At 39.7% G+C, this 23030-nt stretch overlaps 1 protein-coding gene across 4 annotated transcripts in view; it reads left to right on the top strand.

Annotated features, from left to right (window-relative positions):
• Positions 1–23030, top strand: part of NR3C2 (nuclear receptor subfamily 3 group C member 2) — a 330635-nt gene that overhangs the window by 296476 nt on the left and 11129 nt on the right. The window lies entirely within an intron of this gene.

Here is a 23030-nt window from a genome sequence, read left to right as displayed (position 1 = left end):
GGTTAATTTGCTTTGTTATGTTATTTGAAATATGCTTTTTTCACTTTGCAAGCAGTTTTCTGTAGTTCTGGCTCAAAAAAAAAAGTTGTACGCAATCATGCTGCTTTAGTTTCTTATGTTTGTGAGGTTTTCATACTTTCTTTTGGAAAATTTATTGCCATATAATTTGGATTTTTTGTTTTTTTTATTTAAAAAATTTTTTAATTGGAGTTCAATTTGCCAACATATAGCATAACACCCAGTGCTCATCCTGCCAAGTGCCCCCCTCATTGCCCATCACCCAGTCACCCCAACCCCCTGCCCACTTCCCCTTCCACTACCCCTTGTTCATTTCCCAGAGTTAGGTGTCTCTCATGTTTTGTCACCCTCACTGATATTTTCACTCATTTTCTCTCCTTTCCCTTTATTTTATTCCCTTTCACTAATTTTTATATTCCCCAAATGAATGAGACCATATAATGTTTGTCCTTCCCGATTGACTTATTTCACTCAGCATAATACCCTCCAAGTCCCTCCACATCAAAGCAAATAGTGGGTATTTGTCGTTTCTAATGGCTGAGGAATATTCCATTGTGTACATAGACCACATCTTCTTTATCCATTCATCTTTCGATGGACACCAAGGCTCCTTCCACAGTTTGGCTATTGTGGACATTGCTGCTAGAAACATTGGGGTGCAGGTGTCCCGACGTTTCACTGCATCTGTATCTTTGGGGTAAATCCCCAGCAGTGCAATTGCTGGGTCGTAGGGCAGGTCTATTTTTAACTCTTTGAGGAGCCTCCACACAGTTTTCCAGAGTGGCTGCACCAGTTTCAGCCCATATGATTTGTTTAAGAAATTCTTTCTCAAATACTTTCCTGCTTTTCAGAAAAATGTTGCCAGGCTCCATGGCTAGTATTATAATAGTACTCCTATTGAAATCATGACTCATCCTTTAAAATTTTGTTTATGCCAGTGAAATGATATGATGTCTCTGTGGTCTGATTGATAAAGAACGTCACTTTCCAGTGTTTTACACTGAGGACTCTGAGCATACCACATTGATTTTGCTTTCTCTCAACTTTTCATACATTGTTAAGTCATATTCCCACAAGGTGAATTCATTGATAATTTTGCTAATTATTAGTGGCCTAAAGAGTATGATTTAATGGAAAATCTTAGGACTAAGATGATGGCAAATGCAGCTGTAGAGAGACCGCAACTCTGTTTTGCACAACTCACACAGAGAACAAAAGAAACCAGAGCCTGGAGCATAGGCCACCTATAGGAGAACAGGTAGTAGATGTACTTTCTTCTGTCAACTTTGTTGAAAACCCTTTATTGTGGACTCAGAACAGACTCTTGGTTTCTTTCTTGATGGGTTTTCTTATTGGTTCAAAGATCTGGACAGGCTTAAGTGCAATGTCAGAATTAGTATGTGATTGTCATCACTGCAACATGTGATAATAGATGATAACACTTTGAGGCAATTTGTGTGTAATGAGACTGGCAGCAGAAGTGAAGACTTGTTTTTCCACAGCCTCTCAGAATCTTGGTGCCTTAAGCTGGGAAACACTCGGAGTCCACGCCAGTGGTCAATGTCTCTGTCCTCAGCCAGCCTGTTTTTTAGTGCCATACTTAGCACAAGATTGGGACTCACTGAGTCATTGACCCATATGGCTAGATCATAGGTGGTGATGTTCTGCAAAATTCCCCCAGGCAAATCAGTCTTTTTAGTATTTTTTGTAATCCAAGTATAATTGACACACAGTAAATTGAACATTCCTTAAGCGTACCTTTAGGAAGTTTGACACACATATATACCTGTGAAACTATCATCACCATTGAGATGACAGACATATTTATGACCCAAAATGTTTCCTTGTCCCCCTTTTTTAACCTTTCCTGCTACCTCCTGCTCCCCAGTTACTTTCTAGCAATAGAGTTTTGTTAATATATCCCAGTGTCTCATATACATGGAATCATGCAGTATGTAGTACTTTTGTCCAGCTTTCTTCACTTAGCATAATTATTTTGAGATTTATCCATGCTACTGCATGGATCACTGGTTCATCCCTGCCCTTTGCTGAGTAGAATCCTACACATGTGGATATTCCACAACTTGGTAGTCCACACACATGCTAATGGACAGTTGGGTTGTTTCCAGAGTAGGGACTAATACAGATAAAGCTGCACTAAAGTTTGTATACCAGTCTTCGTATGGACATCACTTTCTTTTCCTTGGGTGCATAGCTAGCCAGTAGTGGCATGCCTGGGTCACATGGTAGGTGTGTTTTCATTTTTTGTGATATTGCCAAACTCTTGTCCAAAGTGGTTGTCCAGTTGTACCTTCCCTTGAGAAGCGTGTATGAGTTCAGATTGCTCCACATCCTTGCTAGCTCTTGGTTATGGCTAGTCTTTCTAGTTTTAGCCATTCTAACAGCTATGTTCTGGTGTCTCATAGTGGTTTTCATTTACATTTCCCTAATCTTTTTGTGTGCTTATTTGCTATCTTTATGTCATCTTCTATGAAGTGTCTATTCAACTATTTCATTCTTAAAAGTTTGATTTTCTGATTGTTGAATTTTAAAAGTTCTTCAGATATTCTAGATACAGAGCCTCTATCAGATTTATGATTTGCAAGTATTTCCTCCCAGTCTGTGGATTATCTTCATTTTCTTAACAATGTCTTTTGAAAAGCAATAGTTTTTATTATTTTATAAAATCCAATTGTTTTTTCCTTTTATGAATCCTGTTTTTAGAGTTGTATCTAAGAAATCCTTGCTGAAGCCAATGTCACAAATCTTTTGTCCTCTTTTCTTCTAGAGATCACTGTCCTTCATTGACCGCTATGGAGTATATTGAAAAACACTTTCTATGCGTTGTTTTGTTATTGGTTTTTTTTTAGGGCATTTTTGGTTTTTCCTTATGGGAGGGTAAATCCAATCCGCCTTACTTCACCAGAGTAGAAGGCTAGAAGGAGAACATTCTTTGGGGGAATCACTAAAGTCATTTTAATTCTGAAACCCTTGTTTTAAATTATCAAAAATGTTTGTGCTTCGAAGTAGCCTAACAGAAGCATCTTGAATGCTCTATTTATATTTCTATTGTAGACAGAATATTGAAAAATGCATCGTAAGTCTAGAGGGACCTTTCTAACATCCGCACTTACTCAGACTCAAGACTGCTTACAGCTTTTTCATTAGAGTAAATTAGTGAATCAACATTTGTGGAATTTTCTTCCAGGGAACAAAGAACTCCACAATGGCTGGCTCTATCCTCAAGCCTAGTTTGGTCACCTTGTGGAAAAAGAGCATTTGTTCCTAAGGTTCACACAAATACGAACCCTATGAGTCAAATCAAAGTTCTGCTTAAATAGCATTCGTAGTATGCCACCCCTCGGGACACATGTCCATAGATCTCAGGACATGTGGATTTCTCCCACATGGTGCACACATGTGTTGGCAGAATGCTGCCAAGGTGTGTGAAAGGAACATTCTCTGAAAAAATAGATTGGCCAGTTAAGTATTTGAATCGGTCAGCAACTTTAATGAATCATAATCCCCCTGAACATCAATCTTTCCCCCAAAGAATGTTTCAAAGAAAGCAGCTGTGGTCAGGCTGCTAGGAATAGATGTATTTTTGCATTGTAAATGTTTGAGTATTATATGCAGAGCAGATAGAGTTCTTATTCTTCTAAAGAAAATTGATAATTTAATAGTCATTCTCTAGCTATTGCTAAGGCAGGCAACTAATTTTCCACATGTAAAAAGCACATTTCTAATGAAATTATTGGTAACTTCTGTTCATTCATAGAGATCAAGGATTATGTTATGATCACTGTGTAGAACTGTTAGTAAATATTAAATGATATTAATAATACTTTTTAGAGAAAAATTGCCCTTTTTCTATTAATTGGTTTCAAGGTCATACTTTTATAATCATCTTTATTTCATACACTCTAGCAAGAAATGTGCCTCGTGCATAGCACTATTGACAAGGCTACATAGGATACAAAATAAGTGTATGACACCAACCCAGTCCTCAAATAGCTTGAATTCTAGATAGGTGGCTGGAGAACAACGCACAGCAGAAGAGAATCGGGTGGCTACTGGGGCAGTAGAACGTTTGAGAGCACATGGGTCTCATTCTTTCTCGTGCCAACATGCCCCCACCATGTTCTGGACCAAAGGTGCAAGTGTGAATAGAATACCTGTCCTTAGGGGATCCTGCTTGTCTGTTGGAGGAAGATGTTCATCTCATTTAGCAGATGCTTTAATGTCTGAAGGCGCAAGGCAGTGTCTGGGGGAGGAGAAACCCAAAGCCTGGCCTCCAGAAGCTTGTAGTCTGCTCAGGCCCCCCCCCACACACACCACTGTACAGGCAGGGGGCTTGGGAGTTCTGACCAGGTGAGCATGCCATGAGTTGCGGGCTCACTGATGTTTATTCTGAATTGATAGAAAGCCTGATTGAAAAGGCATAGGAGCCAGCTGTGCTGGGCAGGGGTCCTGGAAGGCTTCCAGGAGGGTTTCAGAGAATCTTTATTTAATAGGAAAAGAGACAGAGGCCCAGAGAGTGATTTTGCAGGGTCCATGTGTAGCCAATGGCAGCTGAACCCTCTTGACTCGCTGTCTAGTGCTCCTGAACCACTGTCACGATGAGGAGAGCTTCAGGCAAATAGCAGCTGTTCAGTTTTAGGCTGGTCTGCATCTTTGCAGATCAGAAAACTAGCATCTAGGAACATTAAAAACAGCTGCGCTGCTCTCCAGCTCTCCAGACTCGTTTAGATCTTCCCTGGCATCTTCTGGAATGCATTGTTTTTGTGAGGCACGGGGTTACATCTTGAAGGCAACGAACCTGGCGTTATAGTAAAATGTCATACACGTTGGGAAGTTCCCAAAACAAAATGTTAGGTCTCCCTCAGCATAAACTGAGCAGGCTTTGGTGCAGAGGCTTTTGTCTTTGCATCTGATCATTAAACCCAGGTAAGAACCTACGTGTTGCCTGGGCAGGCACTGGTGTGTTGCTTGTATGCTGTTCTCTGCGTGACAAAAGGAAACACTCTAAGGGTCATGTTGCTGAAGAATTGCTTTCTGTGGTTCCAGAGGGAATGTTCACAACTGAAGTGGCTCTTCTCTCAGAGCCAAGGTCTTCCTTCCATGAGCTGGGGCAGGGGGGAGCAGAACATCTGCTGGGACAGTAAGTGCTCCACGTGCACACTCGGGAGATTTCATTCTCTGCGTGAAGAGGGCGTTAAGTTTCAGTGACACGATCACCAACAAAAGAGGTATTGCTGCAAGCAGTCGAGACTATTAGCAAATTATTTTGAGATTCTTATTGATCATTTAATCAGTGGGTGCTTTTGCATCTGGGCCGTGGTAGTGTAATTTCCATCGTGGTTACACTATCGGTGGCTTTGAGATCGATGCAAACCTATTTTCAGCATTTCTCACCACACACTGAAGAATGCAAACCACAAGTTTGGCTCCGTCCACTGTTTGGGCAGCCCGCTTTCTTTCACATTTGATTCTGGTTTATGTCTTCCCAGTCAGCTTCTCCTTAGAAAACATTGTGAGACCAAAATAGGAGCCCACTGCAGAAACGTTACCCCAGAGAATGGCCTGCGGTGCTGTACCACCATTTGTCCCAGTAAACTTGGGCATTTCACTTAAATTTTCCACTCTCAGTCTCTTCACCTATAGAATGGGAATAATGTCCATCTTAGGGAATTTTTAGGAGCGAATGAAATAACATGAGTCCTGAGTGAGGCCTCTGCCACAGAGCACAGAACAGATACTCACTTCTCTACATCCCCTTTTCCCAGACCATGTTAGAGTTTCCCCAAAACTGTATCTCCATACCACCAAAAAACTCCTATCAAGCAGTTTTAATTTGCTTTTAAATACAGAGACCCCCAAGGGGCACCTGGGTGGCTCAGTCAGTTAGGCATCTGCCTTCGGCTCAGGTCACCATCCCAGGGGCCTGGGATTGAGCCACCCATCATGTTCTCTGCTTAGTGGGGAGCCTGCTTCTGCCTTTCCTCCCTGCTCATGTTCGCTCAGTCAAATAAATAAATAAATAAATATAAATATAAATATAAATATATAAATAAATAAATACGTAAATAAATAAATATTTTTAAAGATAATAATAAATAAATACAGAGACCCCCAAACCCTTGAGGCATAGCATGGACCTTCAAGGAAACAACAGTCTACATTTGACAAGATAGGCTGTAAGGGCCAACAAATAGCTCTGAAGAATTGAAAAGTTTACCTCCAAGCTTGGGAATAAGTCAAATATATCCTTGATAGCCATTTTTTTTATTTATTTATTTATTTATTTATTTATTTATTTATTTATTTATTTTAATTTTTTTAATTGATGTTCAATTTACCAACATACAGAATAACCCCCAGTGCCCGTCACCCATTCACTCCCACCCCCGCCCTCCTCCCCTTCTACCACCCCTAGTTCGTTTCCCAGAGTTAGCAGTCTTTACGTTCTGTCTCCCTTTCTGATATTTCCCACACATTTCTTCTCCCTTCCCTTATATTCCCTTTCACTATTATTTATATTCCCCAAATGAATGAGAACATACAATATACAATGTTTGTCCTTCTCCGACTGACTTACTTCACTCAGCCTTGATAGCCATTTTGCTTCAAATATACAGATGTTTATTCATGTGCTCATATAGTTTCCTCCTTTAATAACATGCTACCTTACATTAATGTATTTTCTAATGTGAAATCAACCCTTCATTTCACTGTTAGAATTTTATTAGCCAGTGATGCATGGTGTGTGTGTATGTGCATGTGTGTGTGTGAGAATGAATTTAAAACTGATTGGATGAGTTCACTGATATTTAAAGGGTTTTAATTTTACCTTAATTAAAAATGCTTTATATTTTCCTTTTTATTATGTTTATTGGAGAATGTTATTTTTATTTTTAAGATTTTTAATGAGATATGTATAAGCACTTCCTTGAAAATTTCTTCAAATATACATGAAGAAAGTTTCAAAAAAAAAAAAAAAAAAAGGCTGTAAGGACCATTCCACAGAGTAAGGCAGGAAGCATAATACGTTGTCTGGGAGTGAGTCACCAGAATTAAATCAATCCTAAAGCATTTCCATGATGCTTCAGGTCCCAGTGCACACCAAGTCAGCTGAACATATTTACCAGGGGAGATCGGTGTTGTTACAAACATGTTGGGGTGTGCTTGAGCCACTTTCTAATTTGCTGGATTAAAGGTGATTGATGATGCAATGATGGCAGATTGCCATGAGGTGACCATCAGGAGGACTGATGCTGGCGAACCATAAACCCTTGCCCCAGGTGTTATCAGATCATTGCTAACAATGAAAAGGCTGGCCATGCTGCTTCAGCACGAGGAGAGAAATCTCCCTCTCGTCTCGTTGCTCAAGTGACAAGGAAGTGACACTATTTGATTCTCTATTTGTAATACAGCACCGGCAGTAGCACACCTGTGTGTGTGTATGTGAGTGTGTGTGTGTGTGTGCGTTTAAGAGTGATCAAGTTCAAAGCTACGTTCTACTTCACTGAGCAAAGCAACTATTCAGTATAGTTATTAGCAGCATTATACTGCCTTCTTCTTTGACAAGACCATGGCTAGAACCATTCTAAATAAAGGAAGAGTTGTTTGTTCCAGAGTTAGCTAAGGGAGCAGAGCCTTATCTTCCAGGGACCCAGTGGAGGGGAGGACACAAATTACACAAAAGACCCTCTCCTTTTGAAAATTAAATTAACTAAAATTCATTAAATTACATTAACAATTGACATGGCAGATTTTTATTTTTTGTCTAGTTGATGAAACCAGTGGAACAGTTACTATGGTTCACAGCATTTCTGTATAATACCTAAGCACTGACATTTGCCCTTACAGATTTCTCATCCCAAGGGTATAGAATAGTTCTGAATGCATTGCCCTGGGTAAATTGTGCCAATGAGTGTTTATTTCCATTCAAAATATTTTTATCTTTGTATAGCTGAAAAAGATGCGTCAGATTTAAAAAAAATAGGATCGGGGAAATGGAGAGAAATAAGAATGTTCTAGTATTTTGATATTGTGGATAAATAGGGAATTCATGACCTTGGGTGTGGTTTTTGGAGAGGTCTGGGCTGTTCAAGGTTTGGCCATGAAACCCAGGTAGATGTAACTCCCCACAGTCATAAAGGACATCCTTACCTGTTGTTCCTTCTTTGTTCCCATGTGAATTTAAGGGCAGTGTCAGGCAGTGGTCGAGATTGTTAGTCTCCAAGCTCCCCTAGGGTTTGTAATCAGTTCATACTGTGAGAGGCAGGAGAAGAGCTGAATTACTGCCTTCCTAAACCTGTTGGAAAGAGGATCTGAGTAACCAGGATACTACATAAGAGAAGATACCTTTCTGTGCCTCATTGTTTTAGGGCGTGTAGGATGAGACACCCCTATGTCAGTTACACTTTCTGTTAACCAGGGGTGTGCAGAGGAAGTGCTGCTGAGGGACTCTGCTGCTGGGACCCGAGCTCCTGGCAGGATAGGCACACCTTCACCAGGCTGGGTACCGTGCTGGTACTGAGGATACAGCAGCAGCAAAGGAGACTCGGTCCTTGACCTCACAGTGAAGTCTGATCAGGCATATAGACAAGCAAACCAGGGATTAAAATCCAGTGTGACAGGTGCTCATTATCGGCTGTAAGGCCCATGGGTAGTGTATCTGGAAGAGAAAGAGATGGGGTAGAGATGGCCCATGGCATGAGGTGGGGAAGCAAAAGCTAAGCTGAGCCCCAAAGGCAAAGTTGGAGTTTGCCAGACAGATGGAGGGAAGCTGTTCCAAGCCAAAGGAGTTAATATCCCAAGAGAGAGAGAAAACATGGTGATTTTGAGAAATGGAGAATTTCATTGCATCCAAGGGTGTCGGGGAGGAACTGAGAGAAATGAGAATGGAGACAATGAAGGAATCTGTGAACCACCTCAAGGGAGCTATTAAGGGATTTTGAGCACATCTGTGGAGAATCTAGACTTGCTCTGTGCAGTACAGTAACCATTAGCCACATGCAGCTATTCACATGGAAGTTAATTAAAATTTAGTAAAGTTTTAAGTTGAGTTCTTCAATCATAGTAGCCACATTTCAAGTGCTCAGTGGCCACATGTAATTAGTTGTCACCATTTGGGGCAATGCAGAAAGTCTGACAATTGTCTGTTATTGGAGAGTGCTGATCTAGAGGACCTTTTAGGGGAGGGGCATGAGAAACAGAGGGCCAGTTGGGGTGCTGGCATGATGATCCAGGTAAGAGATGGGAGACTAAGTCACAGGTAGGGAAAGGCAGAACTGAGGAGACACTCATGTAGTAGAATGGATGTCTCTTGGTGTGATGAATAGAGCATGGAGATTGAGGGAGGAGGGAGGAGGGAAGAGGTCAAAGATGACCCCTGGGATTTGGACTTAAATGGCTGGATGGGGTGGAACCAGCACTGACAAGGGGGCTGAGGGGAGGAGCTTTGGGAGGGGATATGATGAGCAGGTTTTGGATGTACTGATCTAAGGAGCCCTTGGGACATCCCAGGAGAAATGTCAGGCAGGCATGAGGCTCTGTGGAGAAGAAGGTGAGAAGCATGAAGTGCTGATGCCAATAGGGGAGGTGGTGGCACATGGTGGTCATGAAGCCTGTCAGATGGAACTGCCCAGGCATTGGTGTGGAGCAGAGGGCCTAAAACCAAACCCAGAGGGAGAAACGGCCAGTGGATCCCAAACAGGAAGATTCCTAGGAGGCTACAAAGGAGCTGCTGCTGAGCTTTAAAAAAAAAAAAAAAAAAAAAAAAAAGCAGGGACATAGGGGACAAGCTAGAAAAGAGAGTGTCTCCCACTGTGCAAATGAGGGGTCAGAGGGACAGAAGCTGCAGAAAGGTCAATCAGCAAACAGTCTGAAAACTTCTACAGCCATAGCAACGGAAAAGGTTATTGTGAAAAATCACTGACTGATTCAAATTGTGTGAATGTTCAGTAGTTTCCAATAACTGTATCAGAAGCCACAAAGCAAACTGGGTAAAGAGGTTTTTTAAAAAAACAAACAAACAAACAAACAAAAAACATTGAGGTGTTTTCCAGTAAAGCTCCTTGAAAAAATTGCTTTAATAAATAGAAGTATGAATCTTTCTGTCAAGTGAGGGCATGTATATAAATGAGTATTTTATACGTGGATGAAAATACCTGCAGTTTTTGTGTTTGAGTACAGCTGAGAAATCACAGTGGCTTAGCAAACTCTGTCTTTGTGAATAACCCCAAAACAAACTATTACAGACCTCAGTCCAGTCACGTATGAGTAATTTTGAATTAGTGAAAGCTTTATTATATGCTCTATACATATCTGTGTGTTCCATATACTAAATACATGTATACACATGCATGCATCTGTCAATCTAGACAGAGACAGAAGGCGGGTGCAGAAGGCAAGCTGGGGTGTATCAGGGCTGATCGCACATTTCAAGTCACGATTTTATCGATAAAACTGGTCCTGAGTTCTTTCTCACCCATCAGGTTCATATGAAACCCTGACAGTTAACAGTTAATTTCCACATGCAGCCCAGAACTTTATCTACTTCAGTCTTTTGAGGCTGGTCATGGTTTTCTGTGGGTGACTTGATGCCAAATCTGGGTTACTTCCTTACCTCTTCGCAAAAGATTAATTTAAAGCATTGGATATTTTCAGTGGCTAATGTGTAGACTGTGACAGTGCTTACCAACTGCTGGTCGGTACCTAGGTCATATTCTGAGAAATGAGGAAGAAACTTCGATATAGGAGTTTGTCATTCCCTTATTTTAATTGCAATGACATATACAAACATGAAAGTTGCCACTTCCTCCATTTTTAACTGTACAAGCTCACTTGTGTTAAGTATATTCACATTGTCATACAATCTTCAGAACTCTTCAGCTTATAAAACCAAAACTCTGTATATGCTATTAAACAACTCATTACCTCTTCCCCAGCCCTGGCAACCACCATTCTTCTTTCTGTCTCTGAATTTGACTTCTCTAAGTACCTCAAATATATGGACTCACCGTATTTGTCTTTTCGTGACTGATGCATTTCACTCAGCACATTATCCTCCAGGTTTATCCATGTTGTAGCATGTGTCAGAATGTCCTGGCATTTTGAGGCTGGGTAATATCCCATTGTATGTGTATACCACGTTTTCTGTATCTCTCCATCTGCGGATGGACACTTGAGTTGCTATTGTAGATAAGGCTACTATGGACATGAGTGTGCAGACCTCTCTTCAGGACCCTACTTTCAATTCTTTGGGTATGTTCCTAGAAGTAGAATTGCTAGATCATGTGATAATTCTATGTTTAATTTATTGAGGAACCACCACACTATTTTTCACAGTTTTTTACATTCCCACCCACAGAGCACCAGGGTTCCAGTTTTTCTGCATCCTCACCAACACTTGCTATTTGCTGTTACTGAGTTTTTGTTTGGTTTGGTTTAGTTTGACTTGGACAGTGGCCCTTCTAACTGGTGTGACGGTAGTATACTTGATTTGCATTTCCCTAATAATCAGTGATGCTGAGCATCTTTCATACGTTTATTGGTCATTTGTATTTCTTCCTTGGAGAATTATCTATTCAAGTCCTTTGCCCATTTTTTTAAAAGATTTATCTATTTATTTTAGAGAGAAAGAGAGGGAAGGGGCAGAGGGAGAAGGAGAGGAACAGAGAGAATGCAAGCAGACTCCCTGATGAGTGCAGAGCCCCGACACGGGGCTCAACCCTGAGATCATGACCTGAGCCAAAATCAAGTCAAATGCTTCACCGACTGAGCCACCCGGGCGCCTCCTTTTGCCCATTTTTTAACCAGTTGTTTTGTTCTAGTCGTTGGGTTGTACAAGTTCTTTATACATTCTGTATAATAGCCCCCTATCAGATACATGACTTGCAAGTATTTTCTCTTATTCCATGGGTTTTGTTTATTTGTCTTGGTGTCAGAATCTTTCCTTTCTGAACTTATAATGATAATGGACAGTAGCTTGTTTCTTTTAATCCTTAACTGGAAAAATTAAAAGTTGTATCTGATCCTAATTTATTTAAAGAAAAAGGCAAAGGCATATTTTCTTGTAATAACTACTTCTTTGGCTTCATTAGCATTTTAAACATTGCATACCCACAGAATACACACCATTGTTCACAGCTCGTTTTGAAAGGATGCTTCGGGGAAACTTGGACCTTGCCTTTGTGGGGGAGGTATAAAAGAATTATGCATTCCATTCCCACCCGACTCTTCAAGAGTTATGATGCTATAGGATGGGCTTTCTGGGAAAAAAAAATTAAAAAAAAAAAAAACAGAAACAAAATATCAGGTAGAAAGAACCACTGAGGGTCCTGAAGCCATGCTCAGAGAAAATCACATTAGGATCTAACCAGACACGTAGGAATCTTTACTTAATCGAAAATATATCTAGGGAAGATTTTGGAAAACTATCTCATTGTCTAACACCTGTGTCAATAAAAACCCCCTCTTATGCAGCCTAAATCCCTCTTCTTATAATGTAAAATAACTATATAATACCTGGGATTTACCTACTGCCTTTCTTCCTTAAGTCCTGTCATTAAATCCTTCTAATAACTCCGTGAGGCAAGGATAAGTAAATACTACTGTTTACATTTAATCACCTCATCTTGATTCCTTTCTCTATAGAAAGGGAATAAAAGTAATATTTACTTTTTTTTTTTTTTTTTTTTTTTTTTTACCTTTTTACAGAGAAAAAAAATTAAAGCTGAGACTGATTAAGTACACTTTCCCAGGTTCCTAAGTGAGGCAGGACCAGAAGGCAAGGGCACAGGGAAGGAAGCACCTGTGAGACACATCAATGCAGAGCCATCCCTGTACCCGGTTAAATTCTGTTGCCTCTGGTAGGTTGGGGGTCCCCTCTGGACCCCACACATAGGAGGGTCCCACTCTTGGCTTCATATTTTGCTCTCACCATCTTGAAGTCTGTAGCAAACATTGAACAAGAAGCCGCACAACTAATGCCACCTGTCCTGGGCTCAATATTACCCATCTAAGATGGTGTTGGTCAGAGATGATGAGTGTGGGGAGCACTTTGCAGCTTGCAGGGCACCGGGCACATGCGTGTTTGAAGGGGTGCAGCGAAGTGGGGGAACCCTGGGTGGCTCAGCAGTTTGGTGCCCACCTTTGGCCCAGGGTGTGATCCTGGAGTCCCGAGATTGAGTCCCACATGGGGCTCCCAGCATGGAGCCTGCTTCTCCCTCTGCCTGTGTCTCTTATGAATAAATAAATAAAATCTTAAAAAAAAAAAAAAAAGAAAGAAAAAAGGGCGCAGTGGAGGTTATGAAAGGCAGAAAGCTAAGTCAAGCAGGGTAGGAGAATTGAAGGAAATAAGAGACTCATCACTACACTGGAAAGGAGCCTTGAAAACTAAGGCCTAACTTGACATGAGAAGAACGAGTGAAGAAATTTCATAAGGGAGAGAGATGCCGCAAAGCAGAAGAGAGGAATGTTATTATCAGGGCCGTTTTAGACTCGAGAAGATCATTTTAAATGACTGTGAATGCAGAGACCCAGAAGATGCCGGTTGATCAATTGTGTTTATCAAGGTCATGGTTAAAGGAACTGGAAAGTGAATATGGTTTCACACACAGTTGATTCTCATTATTTGCAGATTCTGTTTTTACAAATTCTCGCATTGGTTAAAATGTATTTGTAACCCCAGAATCAATGTTGCCCTTTTGCAGCCATTCACAGACATGTACAAGCAGTAAAAATGTGCAGGTTCCCAGCTAAGGTCAAACTGGGTGCCATTCTGCTTTCTTGTTTCAGCTCTCGTGTAGTAAATAAGTGTCCTTTTCATGATCTGTTTAGTGACTCAGTTCTTTGCATTTTTGTTGGTGATTCTTCTGTTTAAAATGGTCCCCAAATGTGCTCACACACTATCTCATGTTCCCAGGCGGAAAAAAGGCTGTGATGTGCCTTATGGAGAAAATAATTGAGTTCAGTCAACCTCATGCAGGCATGAGTTATAGTGCTGTTGGCTGAGTTCAATGTTAAAGAGTCAACAATATACATTAAATAAGGCGTCTTGAAACAGAAACACATAAAACAAGGTTGTGTATTGATTGCTGACAGTGTGACCAGCAGTTCATGGAAACCGAACGGTGTATTTTACCCCAGAACAAGGGTGCAGTATTTGCTAATCCTGTTCTCCATGACACAATAGGATGTAACTACCATGAACAATGACAACTGTAAATGTATGTAACCTACAGGGACTATAGGCCCAAAGGGAAATAACTCCTGAAAGAACAGCCAGAAATGGAAGACAAGGGTGACAGTGGTTCTCCATTCGAATGACAAATTCCGGAGCCCTTAAGCTGGATGATGATGTTCAAGGACTCTTTGGAAAGCATTTCCTAAAGGCTCAGAGAATCTGTATAATGTTTGGAAAGCCAGCTCTAGCTACCAACCAGATTGCTTGGTGCACAGACTTTTTTTTTTTTTTTTCACATTTTAGTATTTCTGAAATCAGGAGACATCTTATACTTGATTTATATATTTTAACAACCGACCAAAACCTGTTCTCCCATAAACTGTTACTAAATCCCTAGCATGCCTTCCAGTCCAGGGCCGGGAGACTTTTTCCATAAAGGGCCAGATAGTAAATACTGTAGGCTCTGCAGGCCCCAGAGTCCTGCTATAACTACCTGGCTCTGCCACTGTAACAGGAGAGTAGCCATAGATATTACATAAACGAATAAGCCCGGCTGTGTTCTAGTAAAAATAGTGAAGTTGCTATTTATATAATTTTCGTAAGACAGAAAATACTCTTCTTTTGATTTTTTTGTCCAATCTTTTAAAAGTATAAAAAACCAAATGAAAAGGAAAAAAACAAAAACAAAAACATGTGAAAACACTTATAAGGCCAGATTTGGCCTGCAGGCCATAGTTTGCCAACCCCTGATCCATTCAGTGGCATAATAGAAACAAAGGAATAGACCCTTGGTCTCAAGTGTCCTTAGTTGGATCAAAAGAGGCTGCCCCTGACCAATGGGGTCTGGCCCTTGCTGCTTTGAACAGTGTTCCTTTTCCTTCAGAAATAATACAAGGATTTTAACAGCTTCTATCTTGAGTTAACATGATATTAAAGTTGGTAACTTACCAGCATGAATCGGTTTAGGATTTTACATTGCTCAGAACAGGGTACACTGGCAAGAAGAATCTAGGAAATATTGCAGACAAAATTAAGAGAAGTTCATACTTCTATATACAGTAACATGCCAGTGCGTTTCAAACACAACCCTTCCCTTTAGATTCCCTTTGTTCGGCAATGTTCTAATTACCCCTTTATCGTTAAGCTCTACTTTCTCTTTCCATTGTGTCATTTTTCTTTGTGTTTTTCACATGTACAATAGACCTTATTCACGAGAAGGCGGAGCTGCGATCCAGAACGAGGCTTGTAACACAAGGAAACTTAAACAGGGTGGAAATTAAATAAATCTAAGTACAAAAAAAAAAAAAAAAAAAAAGGAAGGAAAGGAAATTGAACCCATCTTGCTTACCACAGCATCCAAACAACATACTTGGAAGATTTAATATTCATCACTGACCAGAGATCAAGGACTACTACTGAATTTAATATAAAAATGGTAATGAAGACAAATTAAAAAGTAGCCTCTAATAATAGAGTTTCAGAAATGCTCTTCATTTTTCATAAGATGTGGAGCAGCTTCTGCTTCCCACCCCAGAAGCCAGCCCATCCCTCCTGGGTACTTGGTCTGGCCCAGAATGCCCAAGCCTGCAGGAGCCTAGACTCTGGAACTATCTCTGTGAGGCCACTTCCTCCCCCACTTCTTGAGGCAGCCAGACCTCCCTAGAGGCGGAGCCCGGAGCCCTGGCTTTGGCCACCCTCTGGGAGGCGAGGGGGGGTGGTGTTGTCTGTTACCTAGAATTTGCAGGCAGAGCTCACATGAGAGTAAACAGCCCCATGAGCCTCGTCTCCTGCTTCAGGGACACACATGGATCCCATGCATTGGATCTCTAGGACTTATTTACGGGTTGCAATTTGGCGCCCTCAAACATCTCAACTCTCCCACCCCCTGGTAACCATTCTAGGCTCTGGTTTTATGAGTTGGGCTTTTCTTGTGGTTTTGTTTTTATAGTTCTCTGCTCCTTTTTTCTTCTCTTGCTCCCTTCCCTTGTGATTGATGACTTCCCTTAATGTTAAGCTTATATTCCTTTCTCTTTATTTTTGTGTATCTATTATAGGTTTGTGGTTGCCATGAGGTTCATATATAACCTCCCAGTTATAAAGCAGTCTGTGTTAAGTTGAGGGTTGCTTTAATTTGAACACAGTTGAGCACTACATTTTCACTCCTGCCCTCCATGTTTTATGTATGTCATATCTTACATCTTTTTCTTGTGAATCCCTTCACTGAATTTTTAAATATAATTGATTTACTATTTTTTATACCTTCATACTAGCTTTGTAAGTGATTGATCTACTACTTTTAACATATTTGCTTTTACCAGGGAAATATTTTCCTTCCATAATTTTCTTCTACTTACATGCTTTCCTTTTCTGCTTTAAGAAGTCCTTTTAACATCAGTTAGTGGTGAAGAACTCCTTTAACCTGTGTTTTTTTCGAGAAACTCTTTTTCTCTCCATCAACTCTGAAGGATAATCTTGCTGGGTAGAGAATTTTTGGCTTTTTCCTTTCAGCACTTCAAATACACTCCAGCACTTCAAGGCCACTCTCTTCTGACCTGTCAAGTTTCTGCTAGTAAATCCACTGATGGCTTTTGGGGTTTCCCTAGTATGTAACTAGTGCTTATCTCTTGTTCCTTTTAAGATTCCCTCTTTAATTTTTGCTATTTTACCTTTTAAAAGATTTATTTATTTATTTTAGAGAGAGCATGCAAGCAGGGGGAGGGGTAGAGGGAGAGGAAGAGAGAGAATCCTCAAGCAGACTTCACTGAGTGCAGAGCTCAACACAGGCTTGATCCTAAGGACCTTAAGACCACTTCTGAGCTGAAATCAGGAGTCAGGCATTCAACTAACTGAGCCACCCAAGTGCCCCAAGTTTTTGCTATTTTAATTCTATATCTTGGTATTGACCTCTTTGGGTTCATCTTGTTCGGTGCTCTCTGTGCTTCCTAGACCTGGATATCTATTTCCTTCTCCAGATTAAGAAGGGTCTCAGCTATTATTTCTTCAAATATGTTTTCTACCCCTTTCTCTCTCTTTCTTCCTTCTGGGATCCCTATAATGCAAATGTTAGTATGCTTGATGTTGTTTTAGAGGTCCCATAACCTATCCTCACTTTTTTTTTCTTTTTGCTGTTTGACTTGGGTGCTCTCCATTACCCTTTCTTCCACATGCTAATCTTCTACATCAGCTAATTTGCTGTTGATTCCCTCTGATGTATTTTTCACTTCAGTTATTGTATTCTTTGGGATGCCTGGGTGGCTCACTGGTTGAGCATCTGCCTTTGGCTCAGGGAGTAATCCCGGGATCTGGGATTGAGTCCCACATTGGGATCCCTGCATGGAGCCTGCTTCTCCCTCTGCCTGTGTGTCTCTGCCTCTCTCTCTCTCTCTGTGTGTATCTCTCATAAATAAATAAATAAAATCTTTTTTAAAAGTTAATTGTATTATTCAACTCTGCTTGTTGTTGTTTTTTTTCTATCTCGATTGAAGTTCTCACTAAATTCATCCACTCTTATCTCAAGTCCGATGAGCATCTTTATGACCATTACTTTGATCTGTTCATTAGGTAGATTGTTTATCTCTATTTCATTTCGTTCTTTTTTTGAAGTTTTGTCTTATTCTTCTGTTTGGAGCATATTCCTCTGTCTCCTCTTTTTTTTTTTTTTTTTTTTGTGACTTTCTGTGTTTATTAGGTGAAACAGCTATCTCTCCCAGTCTTGATGGACTGGCCTTGTATAGGGATGTCCCCTATCCACATAGGGGGATGTATCCTGGTGGCTTAGACTGTAGCTGAAGCAGGCACAGGCTGGTAAGTCCAAGGGTGCTCCATGCTGGAGCCACCCTGCTTTGATGGTTTGAGCTGGGGTGGACACAGACCAAGGCACTCTGTACAGGGGGTGTCCCAGGCTGCTTTGTGCCTGGGCTACCTTGGTGAGACAGCTGGAGCTATAGTCAGTGCAGGCCAGGGGATCCTGGGATGATCCACACCAGAGCCATGTGAGCAGAATGGCTGGAGCTGAAGTGAGTGTGGGCCAGGGTGCTCTGCACAGAGGGCACACTGGAGGGATAGCTGGAGATGAAGTGAGTACTTCATGCCAGAGCTGGCACTGGACAACTGGGATGTGGATGAAGAGGACATGGACCAGGAGGTCCCAGGTTGCTCCATGCCAGGGTCACCCTGGTGGATGGCTTCAGCTGGGGTGGGCATGGACCAGGGCATTTTGCACAGGGAGTCATCTCCAGGGTGCCAGAGCTGCCCTGGTGGGATGGTTGGAGCTGAAGCAGAGATAGGCCACAGGTTTCCCAGTGTGTGCCATGTTACTTGATGGAGTAGCTGGAGCTGGTGTGGGCTGGCAGGTTCAGGGCTTACTGAGGCAGTGGGCTGGCTAGAGGACCTGGTCCCTTTTCCCATCTGCAATGGAGGTTCTTTCCTGTTTTTTTTTTTTTCCTGTTTTTGGAGTTTTATGGTATCAGGTTGTATGTTTAAGTCCTCAGCCCATTTCAAGTTAACTTTTGTGTATGGTGTAAGATAGCGGTTCCATTTTCTCAACACCATCTATTATAGAGACCATCCTTTCCCTATTGAGTGTCTTTGGCCCTCTTGTCAAATACTAGTTTACTGTTGGGGTTTACTTCTGCGCTTCCTTGTTCCATTGCTCTGTGTGTCTGTTTTTATAACAACCATGTATTTAAAATACTATGTAGCTCTATTGTATAGTTTGAAATCAGGAAGCATAATGCTTCCAGATTTCTTTTTTTCTCATGATTGCTTTGGGTAGTCTGCGTCTTTTATGGTTTCATACAAATTTTAGGGTTTTTTTAAATTTCTGTGAAAAACGCTGTTAAAATTTTTATAGGAGTTGTGTTGAATCTAAAAAATGGCTTTGAGTAGCAAGGACATTTTAATAATGTTAAATCTTCCAATCCATGAACACAGGACATCTTTCCATTTGTTTGTATTTTCTTCAGTTATTTTCATCAATGTCTTATAGTTTTCATTGTACAGATCTCTCATTTCTTTGGTTAAATTTAGTCTTAATTATTCTATTGTTGGAATGCTATTGTGAATGGGATAGTTTTATTTTTTTCAAATGTTTTGTTGTTTAGTATATAGATATGCAACTAACTTCTATATGTTGATTTTATCTCCTGCAACTTTGCTAAATCCATTGATTCGGTTTGGATGTGAGTCTTTGGGGTTTTCTCTGTATAAGATCATATCATCTGCAAATAACAATTTTACTTCTTCCTCTATGTTTGGATGCCTTTTATTTCTTTATTTCTATAGCTAGGACCTCCAGTACTGTCTTGAATAAAAGAGAGCACCCTTGTCTTATTTCTTATCTTAGAGAAAAAGCTTTCAAGTTTTTCCTACTAAGTAGGTTAGCTGTGAATTTGTCATATGTGGACTTCATTATGTTGAGGTGTATTCTTTGTATAACCAATTTGTTAAGGGCTTTTTATCATGAAAGTATGTTGTGTTTTGTCAAATGTTTATTCTGGAGCTATTTAAGTGATTATGATGTTCATCTTTCATTCTATTAATGTAGCATATCACATTTATTGATTTATGTATTTCTGAACCATCCTTGCATTCCTAGAATAAATCTCACTTGGTCATGGTGTGCAGTCCTCTTACTGCATTGCTGAATTTGGCTTGCTTTTATTTTGTTGAGAATTTTGTATCTATATTTATCAGGGTAATGCTCTCATAAAATGAGTTTAGAAGTGTTCCTTCTTCAATTTGAGAAGAGTTTGAGAAGGTTTGAGACAGGTTGACATTAAATCTTCTTTAAATGTTGGGCGAAATTCTCCAGTAAAGACATTGGGTCCTAGAGTTTCCAGTGTTTAGAGCTTTTTAATTACTGATTAAATCACTTTGTGTATTATTGGTCTGTTCATATTTTCTATTTCTTCCTCATTCATTCTTGGCAGATTGTAGGTTTCCAAGAATTTATTATTTCTTCCAGATTATCCAATTTGCTAGCATATTGTCTGTTCATAGTTTATGATCCTTTGTATTTCTGTAGTATCATTTGTAATGTCACCTCTTCCATTCCTGATTTTTTTTTTGAGTCTTCTTTTTTTCTTTCTGACAAACCAGCTAGAGGTTTGTCAATTTTATCTTTTGAAAAACCAGCTCTTGGTTTCACTGATATTTTTCCTATTATTTTTCTGGTCTCTATTTTATTTATTTCCATTCTAATCTTTGTTATTTATTTCCTTTTGCTGACTTGATATAAAGTGAGGTTGTTTAAAATTTATTTTAATGTATGCATTTATTACTATAAACTTCCCTCTCAGAATTGCTTTGGCAGCATCCCATAGGTTTTGGTATATTGTGTTTCATTTTCATTTGTTTTGAGATATTTTATTTCCTTTTGATTCCTTCTTTGACCCATTGGTTTTTCAAGAGTGTGTTATTTAATTTTCAGGTAGTTGTAGCTTCTTTTCACATAGTTTAGCTTTCATCTTGTTATTATGACTTTATACCATTGTAGTCAGAAAGAATATTTGGTATGATTTTAGTCATCTTAAATTCAAAAGACTTGACTTGTGTTCTGTCATGTGGCCTATCCTGGAAAATGTTCCAAGTGCACATGAAAAGAATGTGTATTCTTCTGTTGGATGGAATGTTCTACATTTGGCCTAATGTGTGGCTCAAGCTCAATGTTTACTTGTTGGTTTTCTGTCTGGATGATCTATCTATTGCTGAAATTAGAGTATTGGAAGTGCCGTATTATTGTCTGTTTCTTCCTTCAGATCTATTAATATTTGCTTAATATATTTAGGTGTTCCAATATTGGGTGTGTATGTATGTATGATTGTTATATCTTCATGATGGATTGACCCCTTTATCATTGTATATTGACCTCTGTCTCTTGTTACCGTTTTGGCTTCAAGACTGTTTTGTCCAATGTAAGATAGCTAACGTCAGTTTCCTTTGATGTTCACTGTCATGGAATATCTTTTTCTGTCTCTTTACTCTGAGCCTATGTGTGTCCTTGATAACTGAAATGCATCTCTTATGGGTAGCAGATAGTTGTGTCATTTTTTATTCATCCAGCCACTATACCTTCTGATTGGTTCATTCAATCCATTTACATTTAGAGTTGTTATTGCTGTGTAAGATCTTAGAGTACCATCTCACTGTTTTCTGATTATTTTGTTTTTGCATTGTCTCCTTCTATTTCTGCCTACCTTTGTAAATTCATGATTTTCTGTGGTAGTATGCTCTGTTTCCCCCTTTTCTATCTTTTGTGCATCTACTCTAAGTTTTTGCTTTGTGATTACCATGAGGCTTACATAAGCCATCTCATAGATAAAACGGGCCATGTTAAACTGACAGCAACTTAACTTCAGTTGTCTATAAATGCTTCACCCTTTACCCCCTCCCTTATATATTTCTGATGTCATTTCTTACCTCTTTTTATATTGTTAAATGATAGTAGCTATAATTATTTTTAATATTTTTTTCCTTTGACATTTATACTATAGTTAAGTGATTAACATACCATCCGAAGTCTATTTACCTTTACCAGTGTGTTGGATACTTTTGTGTATTTTCATATTACTGATTAGTATCAGTTTATTTTAGCCTGAAGAACTTTCAGCATTTCTTACAAAACAAGTTTAGTGGTAAAGAACTCCTTCAGCTTTTGTTTGTCTAGGAAAGTCTTTACTTCTCCTTCATACCTGAAGGATAACTGTGCTGGACATAGTACTGTTGGCTGACAATTTTCTTTTCTTTCAATACTTTGAATATGTCATTCCACTCTCACCTAGCCTGTTGCATTTCTATTGAGAAATCTGCTGACAGCTAAATGGTGGTTCCTTTGTAAGTTACATTATTTTTCCCTGGACACTTTTTAAATTCTTTAATCTTTATTTTTTTTAGTTACATTATACCATGTCTTACAGAAGGTCTTTTTGCATTGAGATAATAGGTTGGCCTTCCATAGCTCTGTGAACTTGGATGTCCAGTTCTCTCTGCATGTTTGGGAATTTCTCAGCTATTATTTCTTTAAGTAAAATTTCTGTCCCTTTCTCCTCTGTTTTCTTTTTGGAGTCCTGATTATTTTTATATATGTTCTTTTGATGAAACCCCATACATCATGTAGGCTTTCTTCACAGTTTTTCATTCTTTTGTCTTTGTTTTCCCCTAACTTGGTTACTCCAAAATTCCTATCTTCTAATTCACTTATACCATCTTCTATTTGCTCTACATTTCATTTATTTGAGTTCTTCAGCTCCAGAATGTCTGCTGGTTTCCTTTTTATGATTTCCATTTCCTTGGTAATTATCTCATCTTGAACATGTGTGTGTGTGTGTGTGTGTGTGTGTGTGTGTGTGAAAAGACAGGTCTAAACCTGTTGTTAGTGTTTTTTGGTAGCTCATTGAGTTTCTTCAGTACTGATTTTTGAATTCTTTATCCAAAATCCCATGCCTCCCAGCTCTGTTATTGAAGAATTATCATTTTTGGGTAATGACAGGTTTCTTTGATTTTTCATGTTTGTTTGTTTGTAGTTTTGCATTGCTGTTTTCACCCTTGAACTAGCAGCCACCTCCTTAAATCTTGGCTTGTTGCCTTCAGGTTGGGTATTTGGTTCATTAATGCCTTTACCATCTAGGATTTTCTCTGTCTTTGTATGGGTACCTGTTCCACTGTTCTTGCTCCCTCTTGTGGCAAAATTCTTAAGCTTTTACATCTTTGGTTCTTAAAACTCACCAGGCTGGCTATTGGAAACCTTTCTTTTGTTTTCCAGAAGACAGCTCAAGATTGTGGTTTCTCCCTTGCCCACAGACCCTGGCCTGTTTTTTTG

Source organism: Canis lupus, chromosome 15 (genome assembly GCF_003254725.2).
Source record: "Canis lupus dingo isolate Sandy chromosome 15, ASM325472v2, whole genome shotgun sequence".
Classification (NCBI taxonomy): Eukaryota; Metazoa; Chordata; class Mammalia; order Carnivora; family Canidae; genus Canis; species Canis lupus.
The sequence above is the reverse complement of the archived record's forward strand: the minus strand, read 5'-3'. Positions and strand labels throughout refer to the sequence as shown.